The sequence below is a fragment of the Hyperolius riggenbachi genome, chromosome 2 (assembly GCF_040937935.1).
Source record: "Hyperolius riggenbachi isolate aHypRig1 chromosome 2, aHypRig1.pri, whole genome shotgun sequence".
Lineage (NCBI taxonomy): Eukaryota > Metazoa > Chordata > Amphibia > Anura > Hyperoliidae > Hyperolius > Hyperolius riggenbachi.
This window is the reverse complement of record NC_090647.1, coordinates 324,204,815-324,221,951: the sequence shown is the minus strand read 5'-3', so window position 1 is coordinate 324,221,951 and position 17,137 is coordinate 324,204,815. Positions and strand designations below refer to the sequence as shown.

Genomic DNA, 17,137 nt, shown 5'->3' with positions numbered 1-17,137 from the left:
TTTAACCCATCAAGCACACCTCAATCAACATGTTTGATAACTGGACCCAACACAATGTACCTGTCGTATGTGCTGCATTCTGCATAGCTCCAGATACCTCTAGTGACCATTTAGCATCTTATTTGTTCGGTACTACAGCGTCTGGCCATTGTCTGTACCTCCAGAGGTAGTTACAAATGCTGCCATTCGGATGCATTAAAATTGCACCAAAGTTGTGCTTGCTGCTGGGAGGCTGAACTGCCTAATATCAGGCAGTTCAACCTCTCGTGTGAAAGAGGCCTAACACAACTGATCTCAGGCTGTCCATACTTGTATGTATACGGAAATGTAGGTGGAAAGCTTCCTTCGACTTTCTCTCAATATAAATATAGATTTGAGGAGGACTCTTCACGATTAACCTTTGCTTTAAATTTCCCATATTTACACATGAGTAAATTGCGATAAATGTAGATGGGTGCTGCATAAGTGTGCAACCATACATTATTATTAATCAGGTTAATGATCAGTATCTGACTGATGTCATGTGTTTACTTGGGTTCTGTTGTGCATTAGTTGATATTCCATGAGATGTCAGTAGACATGATGTCGATCTGAGCACTGCCACTGCTAGCTTTGTATTGGTTTATGAAGTACAAAGCTATATGAAGCTCAGGCCACATGTGCCTGCTTCACCACCTCGCCCACCCAAGTCAGTCTGAAAAAGAGTGGCCTCTCCCCAATCAGTGTTCCAGTGATTAAACATTAAGAACCTTGATTTTTTTTTTTAATAGCTATTCTTCAGATTAAATGTTTATCAAATCTAACATGTAATCTATAGAAAATGGCTGATATTGTATGGCCAGTGAATTTCCAAAACTGAAATTAAGCTGGATTTGCTCATCCTTGCCACCTAAAGGTGTCCACTTATGATACAATCATGATTGTACAGTCTTACAACTTCTATGTAATATGAGGGACTATCTAAAGTATCCATTCAGCATACACTATCTCAGTTTACCCTTCAACTACATACAGTTGGTAAGATTGTACAATCAATAGCACCAGTACTCTTTGCACTATACCACATCGGCCTCCATCGCAGACAGTCTTTCCAATGCTTTTTCCTTTAAAACTGGAAGAAGGAAGTATTGGAGGGACAAGGAGTGCATCAGCTATAGGTGGCAACATGGGTAAGTTAACTGCCCCCTTGCCACAACCCGCACGTTTTAATGGAAATTTGTATTCCGAATATAGGAGCTTTGCAGAGCTCAGCCCTAGTGCCCTTCTTGATCCGTTCAGAACCAGCAGTCTGTTGCCACAAGACTGTCCAGAAACTCCCATATTGCTGTACGTAATTAGTTGCACAGTGTAAAAGCCATTGTTCCTCATTTGTAACACCTGGACTAAAGCATTGACAACAAGCTTTGGCACACTTTTCTGTTAGAAAAACTGTAAAATGTCTTTTACAAACAATAACAAATTAGTAAAGCTGAAATAAGGTTTGTCATTAATCCTTTCAATGTATAAAGTCAAACTGAAAGCATTAATTTTTTTTTTTCAACAAAAATGGATTTTCTCTTGGAGTTTTTCCATTTCTCAGTGGGTTCAGATTTTTTGCTCCTTGTGCCAATTCACGTCTCTGTGAGTTTAGCCTTGGATACAAGCAGTTCCTTAGTGACGGCCTTCATAAATTCCAGCTTTATGAAATTGGCGTCCTGTAGTTTTTGCTGAGGCTAGGTCACTAGAGGTGCAAATTCAGTTGTGAGGTAAATTCTGAGCATGGACTCCACCATCAATGCAGGAGCAATATTACACCAAAGCATGCAGTTGGGAATTATGCCGCACCGTTCACAGGATTGATTTAAAAACGTCATTAATGGATATGTGTAAAGGCCGTGTCTTCCTGCATATTAGTCTAACACCATACCAGAATACGAGGTGCTGGACCAGTATACAGTCAGTAATGAAATCTAAATGGTCTGCACACTGAGTAACGAATAAAGTGGTGTTTATTCACATGACTTAACAGATGTCCATTCAAAACACCAAGTATTTTGGGGCCGTTTCAGGTAATGATTATTACTATTCCGTTAGATATCTTGAGAATGGGGACCCGCCGTGGCCTCGAATGGTTGTTGGTTTTGTGAATGGACATCTGTTACGTCATGTGAATAAACACCGCCTCCTGGATATTAGGGTTCAATTATCTGTGAGTCTTTAACCACAGGTTTAGCAAGCTGTGGAGACATGATTGAGACACTTCCAGCTGTAGAGCCTGACATCCATGGTTCCACCTCGGCAGTGTGTGTTCCTACTGTTCCATGGATTATATCTCGGTAAATAATGCAGTAGTGTGTATGAATTACTGTGGAAAGAAGTGACATGCAGCAGTCTGCTGTTCTGACTTTGGCCTCGATTCATAAAAGGCTGTGCGATAAAGAAATCTGGTTGTTAAAATACCACATTCGGTATTTTAGACTTTTGTGTGCTAATTCATAAAAATGTTCACAGGTGCGGTAGAAGTTCGGTAGTTTTCCGGCTTCAATAGGCAAAAGCTTTTCGGTAACAGCAGAGCAGTGTGTTACAACAATGGAATCAATACAACAGTAGAATCCTTTGGCAGGGGTTCCAATGTAATCACATTCAGTGGCTGTAGGGCCAAATTACGATCGCTCAAGGAATCTTTTTTTTTTTTTTTTTTTTTTTTTGGTGGCTTTTCATGATTAGGAAATCACGAGTGGTTTCTAAAATTGCAAAGCTGTTTGATAGCAGGCTGGGCTGGGCCTCGCTTCTCAAAAAAGCCAGCAGCCTTTAGTGGATGAGCAACTAGAGGTGGAATCCCCCCTGAAGTCCTAGAAATGTGCTAGTTACATGACTGTATCACTGGAGATGGGTTGCAGCAGCATGTCTCAGCAGCAGAACTGACCGTGTGGGATGGTCCTGCAGCCATGTGTACATACACCTCTCCCATGAAACAATGTCTTGTGATCATTCTCTGTAGATGCTTGCCAGTGATCGCATTAAAGACCTGTACTGTTCTATGAAATGGGAGGGTGGTAACGGGAGACATTCCGTAGCAGGGGAATGCATGGGCACTTATCTGAATAAAGCCAACACAGTTCATTGCAGGGATCAGTATGGAACAGGGTAAGGCTATGTTCAGTGTCATGATGCAATGTGTATCCTATAAAGCTAGATTGGTGCGGAAGGGAAAAGTCGCATTGCGCATGATATATGTAGTGTGAAGCATACAGTACATATAAAGTTTGCTTCACTGCAGCCGATAACAGACATATTATATGTTGCCGCACTGCATTCACCGCATTATACTGACATATTCCACTATATCAGAATCAGAATCAGAATCAATTTATTTTCGCCAAGTAAGTTTGCACCTACAAGGAATTTGTCTTGGCAGTTGCTTAACAAACACAAACAAAAACAATACAAGGACAGACAGTGTGAATATTACAAGTTAAGGACATTATAAGTATAGTGGCAGTAAGCAATGTGAGAATTGTTCATGTTTAGTTCTGTGCTGATTACTTTCAGTCCTAGCAGCTCTAACGTGGTTCAGCATTAACCACTTGCCGACCGCACGCTTATACCGTGCGTCGGCAAAGTGGCAGCTGCAGGACCAGCGACGCAGTACTGCGTCGCCAGCTGCAGGCTGATTAATCAGCGGCGGGGGGCTCCGTGAATAGCCTGCGGGCCGCCGATGGCGGCTCGCAGGCTAAATGTAAACACAAGCGGAAATAATCCGCTTTGTTTACATTGTACGGCGCTGCTGCGCAGCAGCGCCGTAAGGCAGATCGGCGATCCCCGGCCAATCAGCGGCCGGGGATCGCCGCCATGTGACGGGACGTCCTGTCACTGGCTGCACAGGACGGATAGCGTCCTGTGCAGCCCGGATCACCGGGGAGGGGACAGGTAGGAGAGGGAGGGGGGAATTTCGCCGCGGAGGGGGGCTTTGAGGTGCCCCCCCCGCTAAATGCCTGCAGGCAGGAGCGATCAGACCCCCCCTGCACATCATCCCCATAGGGGGGTAAAAAGGGGGGCGATCTGATCGCTCTGTGTGCCCTCTGATCTGTGCTGGGGGCTGCAGAGCCCACCCAGCACAGATCCCATTAAACAGCGCTGGTCCTTAAGGGGGGGTAAAGGGTGGGTCCTCAAGTGGTTAAGTATGGCTACCGCTTGAGGAAAAAAACTGTTCCTGTGTCTAGAGGTTTTGGTAGCGATTGACCGGAATCTTACTCCTGAAGGCATGCGCTGGAAGATGGAGTGAGCTGGGTGAGAGGGGTCAGAGGCAATTTTGGTTGCTCTCTTTCTGCACCTGCTAGTGTAAAGATCCTGCAGGGAAGGTAAGCTACAGCCAATTATCCTTTCCGCTGATCGGATGATGCGCTACAGCCTCCCCTTTTCTAATGCTGAGCAGGAGCCGAACCATACAGTCATAGATGATGTTATGGTTGATTCGATGATTGCAGTGTAGAACTGCACCATTAGATTTTGAGGTAGGCCAAACTTTTTCAGCTGCCGTAGATGGTACATTCTCTGTTGTGCTTTCTTGACAATAGTGGCAGTGTTGTTGTCCCATTTTAAGTCGTTTGAGATCGTGGACCCAAGAAACTTGAATGACTCTACTTGGGTTATTGTGGATCCATTTATGGTTAAGGGGAGGTGCTGGGGGGGAGATCTCCTAAAGTCTATTATCATCTCCATGGTTTTGAGAGCATTTAGTTCCAAGTTGTTGCTGCTGCACCAGGAGGAAAGCTGTCCCACCACATGCCTGTATGCAGACTCATCCCCGTTTTGAATGAGACCAACAACTGTTGTGTCGTCTGCAAACTTCAGAACCTTAACAGATGGATCTGTGGAGATGCAGTCATTTGTGTAAAGTGAGTACAGCAGTGGGGAAAGCACACAGCCCTGGGGTGCACCAGTACTGACTGTCAGAGAGCTTGATGTGAGTTTACCAAGTCTAACACGCTGTCTTCTGTCGGTTAAGAAGTCGGTTATCCATTTGCAGAGAGATTCAGGTATATGTAGCTGGGAGAGCTTGCTGTGCAGCAGTGATGGAATTATGGTATTAAATGCAGAGCTGAAATCTATAAATAAAATCCTGGTGTAGGTTCCTGGGATATCTAAATGCTGTAGTACATAATGCATACACATGTTCACGGCATCGTCTGCGGATCTGTTAGGCCTGTAGGCAAATTGCAAAGAGTCCAGCAGGGGATCTGTGATGGATTTCAGATAAGTCATTATCAGTTTTTCAAATGCTTTCATGACCAGTGATGTCAGCGCAACAGGCCTGTAATCATTTAAACATGCAGGTTTTGGGGTTTTTTTGAATTGGTACAATAGTTGCGCTTTTAAAACAGGCAGGAACAATTGAGAGTTCTAGAGATGCTTTGAATATGTCTGTAAATACAGGCGCTAATTGGTCGGCACAGAGATTCAAGCATTTCGCAGACACAGCGTCTGGTCCCATTGCTTTCCTGGTGTTTTGTTTTTTAAAGAGTCTGTTTACATCTGATTGGCATATTGTTAGAGCATGCACATCTGGGGACAGGTCAATAGATTGTGTCTGGCCTCCTGTGTTGTGTAGTTGCTGAGGCACCGCAGGGGGTGGAGACGTTGGCTGGCAGGAAGAGTGTTCAGTTTGCCTGTGGCAGAGATGCAAATTGACTTGTTGTGTTTGGCTTTTGTTGGTAGTGTCAAACCTGCAATAAAATGTATTCAGCTCATTTACAAGCTGCAGGTTATGTAGTGAGGGGGGAGGAGATTTCCTCCTGTAGCTGGTAATTTCATGTAGAGATTTCCATATTGTGGATGAGTCGGCGTTAGAAAATTTTTCCTCGAGTTTTTGTGAATAATCTTTTTTTGCGTCGGTAATGGCTCTCTGCAGTTTGTATTTCGCAGCTTTGTAGAGGACTTTATCCTATATTACCTATATATTATCCTATATTACTATATAATGGCGTTAGCAATGGAATTATATTGTCTGACGCACTGCAATGTCCCACTGTGAACATAGCCTTATGTCTGTACTGACATCAGACTGTCATTATTATGACCTCACAAGGCTTAAACTACTGTAGCCAAAAGATCAGCATAACAACTGGAATTTACCATTTGGTCTGCCTAGGGTTGTTCATAATCTCTCAATGCAGGTCCACTTGAGTATATTTCTTTGCTAGCGTTTCAAGCATTCAAAATAATGGATCATATTTGGATAATGAGTTGAGCCACTTTAGCATGCATTGATGTCTGTTTTGTCTCTTTTCAGTTTTATTGGTTGAAAACAAACTGATGGGATATAACATCTTTTAATTCCTCCTCATGCTGACTTAACTAGAGTGCAAGAAAGGGCACATATAACTGGTATTTCTATCCTGAAGATGGCCCATATTAAATTAACTTTTTCTCTTGTTTTATCTCCTAGGAGATCATTTTCAAATTCTCTTTAAAATAACTTCTCAGCATGGTACCATTGAAGAAGTGCCTAAAAGTTGGTGAAAAAGTACTATGAAAATTATGTTGAGTATTTTCTTGCTTGTTGGTGGTATAAAATGCATTTTATGACCAGGTGTGAAAATATCACCGAGAAGAAAACTCAGGAGAAAAAGTGAAATGCGTATGGGCCACTGTTTTTGCTAGTGGTCTCTACGCCTTATTAGTTGACTTCATGTTAGCAATGACCTCACAATATAATTAGGTGAAGCAGTTTTTGAGGAAGTGAGAAGGAGCTCATTTTCCTTTAACCACCTTACAACCGCCTAACGCCAATTGGCGGTCGCAAGGTGGCATCCCCAGGACTAACGCTAATTGCGTCAATTACTAGAGCTGTAATTTAGCGGGGAACGATCGCGCGCATGCATGATCGTTCCCTGCCGTGTCATGGAGTTGAGCTCCGTGATCAGCCTGCTAGCCGCGATCATGGCTAGCAGACTGTTTTTAACCAAAAGGGAAATAAAAACTCCTTTGTTTACGTTTGTACAGCGCTGCAATCTCCACCAGCACTGTACGGGGGACATTCAGCTGTCCCTTGGAGAGGAGCGGAAATAAAGCCCTCTCATAGGCTGAAGCCCATGAGAGGCAGGGAAGAGGACAGATCGCTGGCCAGAGCTAGTTTAGGACGGAGTGGGGGGAGGGAGGGAAAAGCCTTTCTCTTTTTTAATGGAAAAAAAAAAAGATTGCAGCAGCGATCAGAGACAGAGTGGCCTACTAAGGACAGGAAGAGGAGGAAAAATTTAATTTGTGTGGTGTTATGGCTGTGCAGCAAGCTGACAAAGCTGCACAGCCTTGTTTTGTGAAAAAATGGCCTGTTCACTAGGGGGGTGTAAGCCTGTGGTCCTGAAGTGGTTAATGCCTGTGTTTTGTTGATGGTTTTTTTTTTTAACCTTCCCACGCCTCTCTCTCCATTGAAAGATCTGTAGAGACTTGTGCCTTCTACTCAGGGCTGTGGAGTCGGAGCAATTTTCTGGTACCTGAAGTCTGCGTTTCATAAGCTGAGGAGTCAGATGATTTTTGTACTGACTACATAGCCCTGCTTGTACTGCTTGGTGCCTACTAAACTTGTCCCATAGTGGGATGTCTGTCTCCTCACAGTAATACCAGGCTAGAAAACGAGGGCTAGTATAAGGTGGGGTTTGTGGTAACCATTATCAGCAACTAAAGAAGACATGTTAACAGGGCTGTGGAGTCGAGGAGTCTGAGCAATTTTGGGTACTTGGAGTTGGTGGTTTCATAAACTGAGGAGTCTGAGTTGGATGATGTTTGTACCAAATCCACAACCCTGGTAAGAATTAGACTAAGGAGTCAGAGTTGAGGAGTCTGAGCCATTTTGAGTACCTGGAGTCGGAGTTGAAGTCGGTGGTTTCATGAACTGAGGAGTTGGATGATTTTTGTACCGACTCCACAGCCCTGCATGTTAAATATGCAACAGTAAATATGTGCAGCTTTCCTGTGGTGTTGCTAGGGATGATTAATGAGATGCAAATAATTCCTGAGTTCATACATTGTGAATGCAAAAATAGACCAATCGAGTCCCACGAAGGATCAATTTGGTTGGTTAATTTTCAAGCCACATATATTTATATATATATAATCCTTCATGAACTCCTAATTATTTGCATCTCATTGATCATTCCTAGTGGTACACTCACAATTTCCCCAAATTTTACAACTCTTACCATGGAGACTTACTTTTCTTCAGATAACTGTAACATCTCAGGGGCTAAACATTACTGCATCTTCAAATTAGACAGTGGAAAACCCTCCTCATTAAATCTTCAGACTTTCCAGTCTTAAAATCTACCCATAGGCACAGATGTTGTCCCTAGTTCTGTACAGGTACTCCTAGGCAAAGCTTTGTTTTATCTCCTAAGCTCCTAATTTCAAATCTGTTTTAAAGGAGTTATCAGGGATTTTTATAGAAAATAAATGCTACTTACCGGGGGCTTCCTCCAGCCCCAAGCTCCCAGGACCTCCCTCGCCGCAGCTCTGCCTTCAGCCGTTCGCCGGAGCTCAATCAATCACCACCACGTGGGCCGGAGCGGACTGCGCAGGTGCAGTGGTTCTGCGCCTGCGCAGTCCGCTCCGGCCCATGCGCCGATGATTGACAGCGCCGCACCTGGAGGTCGCTCTGACGTCATCGCCGGGGACCGGGTCGGAGCTCCGGCGAACGGCTGAAGGCAGAACTGTGGCGAGGGAGGTCCTGGGAGCTTGGGGCTGGAGGAAGCCCCCGGTAAGTAGCGTTTATTTTCTATAAAATATTTTCTATAAAAATCCCTGATAACTCCTTTAAGTAGCCAGTTAAGAGTCCCTGCACAGCTGCTTCCTGCAGCACAGACTACCAAAGCCACCTCTGCAATCTACTCTAAGAAGTCTGTCTCAACCCATCCCTTTGCAGTCTGAGCAACTTAGTAATGCTCAGCCAAGCAGGAGTGGTTGTCCTGCCCATAGAACATGCTGGGCTATTTCAGGTCACATGACCACAGTGTAAAAATAAGATGATTAATTGCAAGTAGCCTTGTTGGACGCAAAAGTGACATTTGGGTAGTTCTATGCTTACTAAGCTTTCACAGACCATACCTTGCTGAAACAAGAAGGTAGCCTGCCCAAACTCTAGTTACAGATTATTAATAATAAATAAACTTAGGCCCCATTTGCACTTAAAAGGAGTGATTTTTCCGTGATCGAGGAAAAATCACTGGTCACTGCAGCGATTTTCCCGCGATCGCGTTTAGCGCTTCTATAGCACTGAAACGCGATCGCCGGGAAATCGCCTGAAAATGGTGCAGGCTTACACGGTTTACGATTTGCGTTAATCGCCGGCTATTAATGCAAATCGCCCAAGTAAGAACGGGCCCATAGGGTATTACAGCACTAGCGCTTTAAAAAGCGCTAGCGCTTGAGCGTTTTGCCGAAATTGCCGGCAATACACTCTAGTATGAATGGGCCCTAATACTTACTAAAAGAAAATGTCTATGCAGGACAATGAGAAGGCACATGTGTTTTTAAAAGCAATCATCATTCCGATCCACAACGCAGTGAGTCACACACTCAGGATGAGTATTCAGATGTCACCAGCCACATGCTTATTACAGATTAGTGGCTCAGAAAGTGCTGAAGGCAAAAGATCAGGGTGACAGCCAGACAAGTATCACTTTTTATAAGGCATTAGCAAAGCAGCTTGCATATTTCTAAAAGTTTATACTTCATTTAGAGTGAACCTGACATTTTAGAAAGGGAACAAGTGGTAAGGCTGCTTAGTATAGATGCAGAAAGTGCAACCACCTAAGGACGGAGTATGGTTTGGTGGGTGGGACATGTCTGTAGCTGCATTATATACAGGTTACTTGAAATAATAGGATGTCTTCATTGTTCAGAATAATCATCTTTTCAGTTACACATCAATGTTACAGATGCTGAAAAGTGGACAGAAGCGGACACAACTGTGGGATCAGGTCCTTTTGAGAACCATACCTTTGCTTCTTATTGTGTGTCTTTTTACATGTTGGTTTTATTTATATAAATAACTTGCGAGCAGCGCAAGGAGAAAGGCAGGATCCTGGAGCATATTATTATTTAGTATTTATATAGCGCCGACATCTTCCACAGCGCTGTACAGAGTATATTGTCTTGTCACTAACTGTCCCTCAAAAGGAGCTCACAATTTAATCCTAGTGCTGCAAGGAAAGAGTGCTATCCACTACAATAATGTGCGCTGCCCATCTAATCAGCCAGCTGTGAAGCATGGTAGATACCATTATTACATGCCCATCTGGGTTGTGGAAGTGCACAACTCCTTATAACATAATTGACTGGAGGGTAGGGTCAGGGTTGTGCAGAGCTGTTAAGACCCTTGCTAACCCCCAAAATAATGGGCATCAGCACACTGTGGGGTAGGATCAGACATTTGGTAACGCTGTCTTGCTATTGTCTCAATTATCGGTGCCTCAGTTTAGGTAGATCTCTAAGTTTAGGTACACTCCCACCCCCACAAAGGCAGAACCAAGTCATGTGTTTGCTGTGTTACTCTACATACAGTTCTAGCTGTTGAGATGGTGAATGTGCTGACTAGGGATTATAAGCAAGATGCTAATGATTTCAGGTTGCATGCAAATTTAATGGAACATGTATGCAGCTTGGGATAATACCATTCACTTCCTGACAGTTTTGACTAGCTCAATTCCAAGTTGCATGTACTGTAATCTGCATTAAATTTGGAGTGATGAATGTTTTTTTTTGTTTGTTTGTTTTGTTTTTATTCAATAAAAAGGATTCAGATTGGTTTCTGCAGTCTGCTCCATTTTTGCTTTATTCATCCTGTTGTTGTGCTGCTTTTAGCTGCCAGGCAGATGGTGGCCCTGGTTTCTACTCTTCATCAGAGAAAACTGATAGGTGGTTGCTATAGGCAATACCAACACCTGTTTTTAGTTTTCAGCTGAATTCATTTGCATTTATGTGTACGTAAGCTTGTCTTGGATTCCAGTTACAGGTAATCTTTCTTTTCTTAAATCCACAGCTCAGTCCCTTCCCTCCACTGAAGCCAGAAGAAACGCTGTGGGATTGATCCCCTTCTGAGCCAGCACCGGCTACATCGCGAGTGCATTCCCTGTCTCCCCCTGAGCTCTGGAACATCGTCTCCTCTGGTTCCTCCCCTATGAAGATATTTGTGTTTTTTTTTATCTTTTTTTTTTTTTTCCTCTCGTTTTGTTTTATCTTCACAAAACCAGCAAAAATTGTACATAAGAAATTTTTTTAAATGTATCAAAATGTAAAAAAAATTATGCGGAAATGGGGAGTATGTGAGGGGCGAGGTAGTGATGGTGGGAGGGTGGAAAATCTAATTTGTTATTTCCATGTGAGCAGAGCAGCCTTAAACTGGATTGGCAGCTTCTGTCAAGGAAAGGGTTACATGACCCATTCCCTTTACCTCACATACCCCTAATCCTGCACAACCACCCCTTTCTCCCATCTAGCGGCTGCACTGAACTTGCGTTATGTTAAAAGCCCTACCACCACCAACCTCGGCGGTTAAAACTATTTATTGTAAATAAGGATTTCTCATAAATTGTGTATTGTCCAAAACCGGCTTTGTGCTTTCACTGAGAGAATGGCTGCGTATGCGTTGTGTGCTTGGCTTGTGGAATTTGAACACTGTGTTATCTGAGGAGCGTGATAATCCAAGGTGACAGTGATCAGGACTTTTTCTACTAGTCTCTTTTGTATTGCCTCTCTTTCATCAGCAGCTTTCTGTTCCCTCTCACCCTCCCTTCCTGCTCTTCCCCCTTTCTGAAATGCATTTCCTCTTTTTTTTTTTTTTTTTTTTTTTTTCTGCTCACCTTCCTTCTTTTATCTTCCATCATTGCTTGTCCCTTATCTCCCCTCACACATTCTGGCTTTCTTTATGATATCGTTTATCATCTTTATTCCACCGTTTATGTCACCATCATGCTCATGCTACTCTCTTCATGATGTTGCTCTGTCAGGTCTTCAGAAATCGTTCATAATCTGAATGCATATTAAAGCGAAACTCCAGGCAAAGATAAAATAATACACCTCACAGTCCAGTTACGTATTTATTAAATATCACTACATTTATTTTATATAATGCTGTTAGTATAACTGCCTGAGAATCAGTCTTTGTATTAGTCTACTACAATCTCCTACAAAGCGGGAATGGTGCTAGTCATACACAGGACAACAATGTCCTGAGTGGTGGCTGGATAGTGTAATGGTTAGGGGCTCTGCCTCTGACACAGGAGACCAGGGTTCGAATCTCAGCTCTGCCTGTTCAGTAAGCCTGCACCTATTCAGTAGGAGACCTTGGGCAAGACTCCCTAACACTGCTACTGCCTATAGAGCGCGTCCTAGTGGCTGCAGTTCTGGCGCTTTGAGTCCGCCAGGAGAAAAGCGCGATATAAATGTTCTGTGTTTGTTGTTTGTTTGATACAGTGCATCCAGAAAGTATTCAATATGCATCACTTTTTACACATTTTTGTTATGTTAGACTTTTTACCAAAATGGATTAAATTAATTTTCCCCCTCAAAATTCTACACACACCACCACATAACGGAAAAAGTTTACTTGAGATCTTTGCAAATTGTTTAAACATAAAAAAGTACATGTACAGAAGTATTCACAGCCTTTGCCATGAAGCACAAAATTGAGCTCATGTGCATCATATTTCCCCTGATCATAAGTAAGTAGTAGTGGTAGTAAGTCTGAAGTAAGATTTACTGTATATGGAGGCTGCCATATTTATTTTCTTTTAAGCAATACCAGTTGTCTGGCTATCCTGCTGATCTTTTGCCTCTAGTACTTTTACCCATAAACCCTGAACAATCATGTAGCAGATAGGTTGTTGCTTGCATTATTGTCAGCTTTGACTGGATCTGCAGCATGCTTGTTTCTGATGTTATTACGATACTACTGCATCCAAATAGACTAGCAGGCCTGCCAGGAAATTGGTATTGCTTAAAAGGAAATATTATCGGATCCATATACACTTCACTTCAGTTTTGCTTTAATAGGAGTCCATCTGTGGTAAAATCAGCTGATGATTTGGACAAGCACACATCTGTCTATGTAAGGTACCACAGTTAACAGTTCATGTCAGAGCACAAACCTAGCATATGAAGTCACAGGAATTGTCTGTAGACCTCTGAGACAGGATTGTCTGGAGGCGTAAATCTGGGGAAGGGTACAGAAAAATTTCTGCTGCTTTGAATGTCTCAGTAAGCACAGTGACCTTCATCATCAGTAAGTGGAAGAAGTTCAAAGCCACCAGGACTCTTCCTAGTGTTGGCTGGCAATCTAAATTGAGTGAACGGGAAGAAGGGACTTATGCTAGGTACACACTGAGATTTTCTGGCAGATTTACTGTCAGATTGATTATTTCCAACTTGTCCGAACTGCTTTCTGATTGATTTCCCATAGAAGCAGTGGCGGACATACGGCCGTGCCGCCGCACGAGGGCCCCTGAAGTTCCGTTTTCTTCAGGGGCCCATTAAGTATTTTTTTTTTTTATTTTATTATTTTATTCCCCCGGGGGCCCCCCGACTCCTATCCTCCCTCCCCTCGGGGGGCCCCCCTCCCGATATGCGCGGCGGGAGAGCGAGCGGCAAATGCAGGAAGTCTTCAGGGCTCTCCAGGCATCCGCTAGAGGCCCAGCCGCTTAGTCTCCAATATGTCTCCAGTTGGAGACATATTGGAGACTCAGCGGCTGGGCCTCTAGCGGATGCCTGGAGAGCCCTGAAGACTTCCTGCATTTGCCGTTCGCTCTCCCGCCGCGCATATCGGGAGGGGGCCCCCCGAGGTGAGGATGGGAGGGGGAGGGAGGGAGGGAGGATAGGAGTCGGGCCCCCCACCCAGATAGCTACCCACCCGGCTACCTAACCACCTACCCACCCGGCTACCTACCTACCCACCCACCAGGCTTCCTACCTACCCACCCGACTACCTAACCACCCACCAGGCTTCCTACCTACCTACCCACCCGGCTACCTACCCACCCACCAGGCTTCCTACCTAACCACCCACCCAACTACCTAACCACCCACCGGCTACCTACCCACCCACCAGGCTTCCTACCTAACCACCCACCCAACTACCTAACCACCCACCTGGCTACCTACCCACCCGGCTACCTACCTAACCACCCACCCGGCTACCTACCGGGCTAGTTACCAACCCACCCGGCTACCCACCCACCCACCAGGCTACCTACCTACCTACCCACCCGGCTACCTACCTAACCACCCACCCGGCTACCTACCTAACCACCCACCCGGCTACCTACCGGGCTAGTTACCAACCCACCCACCAGGCTACCTACCCACCCACCAGGCTACCTACCTACCCACCCACCAGGCTACCTACCCACCCACCAGGCTTCCTACCTACCCACCCGGCTACCTACCTACCCACCCGGCTACCTACCCACCCACCAGGCTTCCTACCTACCCACCCGGCTACCTACCAAACCACCCACCCGGCTACCCACCCACCCGGCTACCCACCCACCAGGCTTCCTACCTACCTACCCACCCGGCTACCTACCTAACCACCCACCCGGCTACCTACCTAACCACCCACCCGGCTACCTACCGGGCTAGTTACCAACCCACCCACCAGGCTACCCACGCACCCACCAGGCTACCTACCTAACCACCCACCCGGCTACCTACCTAACCACCCACCCGGCTACCTACCGGGCTAGTTACCAACCCACCCACCAGGCTACCTACCCACCCACCAGGCTACCTACCTACCTACCCGGCTACCTACCTAACCACCCACCCCGCTACCTACCTAACCACCCACCCGGCTACCTACCGGGCTAGTTACCAACCCACCCACCAGGCTACCTACCCACCCACCAGGCTACCTACCCACCCACCCACCAGGCTACCTACCCACCCACCAGGCTTCCTACCTACCCACCCGGCTACCTACCCACCCACCAGGCTACCTACCTAACCACCCACCCGGCTACCTACCTACCCACCCACCCGGCTACCCACCCACCAGGCTTCCTACCTAACCACCCACCCGGCTACCTACCGGGCTAGTTACCAACCCACCCACCAGGCTACCTACCTACCCACCCACCAGGCTACCTACCTAACCACCCACCCGGCTACCTTCCGGGCTAGTTACCAACCCACCCACCAGGCTACCTACCTACCTACCCACCCACCCACCAGGCTACCTACCTACCCACCCACCGGGCTACCTACCTACCTACCGGGCTAGTTACCCACCCACCAGGCTACCTACCCACCCACCAGGCTACCTACCCACCCACCCACCAGGCTACCAACCCACTCACCCACCCACTAGGCTACCTATCCACCCAACCACCCATGGGAACTGCGCGCCGGATGGAGGCTGGGACAGGAGGTCTGCTGCTGCAGGTGAGTAAATGTTTTTGTTTTATTTATATTAGCAGGTGTATGTTCTGGGCAGGTCTGCCACATGATTGCATGTATTTTCTGGGCATATCTGCCGACATGATTGCACGTATTTTCTGGGCATATCTGCCGACTTGTTTGCACGTATTTTCTGGGCATATCTGCCGACTTGATTGCATGTATTTTCTGGGCATATCTGCCGACTTGTTTGCACGTATTTTCTGGGCATATCTGCCGACTTGATTGCACGTATTTTCTGGGCATATCTGCCGACTTGATTGCACGTATTTTCTGGGCATATCTGCCGACATGATTGCACGTATTTTCTGGGCATATCTGCTGACATGATTGCACGTATTTTCTGGGCATATATGTGTATTTTCTTGAGAAAACCTGCACAATTATGTGAATTTTCTGGGGAAAGGGTCACCAAAACTTGGGCCCACTGTCTTTGCGTTGCACTTTTCAAGGGAACCTGAGGTGAGAATAATATTGAGGCTGCCATATTTCTCTCCTTTTAAGCAATACCAGTTGCCTGGCTGCCGTGCTGGTCCTCTGCCTCCTATTCTTTCAACCATAGACCCTGAACAAGCATGCAGCAGGTCAGGGGTTTCTGACAATATTGTCAGAACTGAGAAGATTAGCTGCATGCTTGTTGCTGGTGTAATTCAGTTTATTACTGCAGCCAAATAGATCAGCAGGGCCGCCAGGCAACTAGTATTGTTTAAAAGGAAATAAACCCTCACCCCGGGTTCGCTTTAAGTTACAGTTAGCTCCGCCCTCATCCGGTCATTGCCACGCCCATTTTTTTGCCGCGGCGCTACGCGCCGCAGGTTCTATCCACTATTTTTTGTAGCCACGCCGCAGGTCATAGGGGGCCCACAATTACAATTTTGCACAGGGGCCCACTGCTGGCTGTGTCCACCACTGCATAGAAGTGAACTGAAAACATTTGTAAAATGATTGGATATCAGATCGGATATGTTGGAAATAATTGATCTCACAGTAAATCTGCCAGCAAATCTCATAGTGTGTACTTAGCATAAGGGAGGTGACTAAGATCCCAATTGGTCACTCTGAGATCCTCTGTGGAGAGAGGAGAACAAAATTCTCTGGTCTGATAAAACAAAGATTGAACACTTGGTGTGAATGCCATCCCTACAGTGAAGTATGGTAGCGGTAGTATCATGCTGTGTGGATGTTTTTCAGAGGCAGGAACTGGGCAGCTGCTGGGATAAAGGGAAATATGACTACAGCTATGTACAGAGACCGGGATGAAAACCTGCTACAGAGCGGTCTTGAACTCAGACCCTAGTCCTGTTCATCTTTCAGCAGGACAACAACCCTAAGCACACAGCCAACTCTGTGTATGTCCTTGAGTGGCCCAGCCAGAGCCCAGACTTGAATCCGATTGAACATCTCTGGAGGGGTCTTAGGCCCGGTTCACATTAGCGGTCGCCGTCCGGAATCGCCGTGCCGGAGCCGGACCGCAGACGGAACGGACGCACGGCATAGCAATGAAAGCCTATGCGTCCGTTCACATGCGTCCGTTTCGTCCGGACCGGATCCGGACTCCGGCATAATACCCAACATGCGCTATTTTTTGGTCCGGCTCCTCCGGCAGCCGTATCCGGAGCGGAGCCGGACTGCACCATCCGGCCAATACAAACCAATGAGAACCGGAGAGCGCACAACACACTGGCTAAAAATCTGGATGTTCTACCCCACT

At 45.9% G+C, this 17,137-nt stretch overlaps 1 protein-coding gene across 2 annotated transcripts in view; it reads left to right on the top strand.

The window, feature by feature from the left end:
- The window catches only part of AHDC1 (AT-hook DNA binding motif containing 1), a 157,512-nt gene extending 145,932 nt beyond the window's left edge, over window positions 1–11,580 (top strand). For both annotated transcript variants that reach the window (XR_011026297.1, XM_068269256.1), the window contains exon 5: window positions 11,015–11,580. The gene's annotated coding sequence lies outside the window, so the exon portion shown is untranslated. The remainder of the gene's footprint in view (window positions 1–11,014) is intronic.
- Window positions 11,581–17,137: the final 5,557 nt, after the last annotated feature.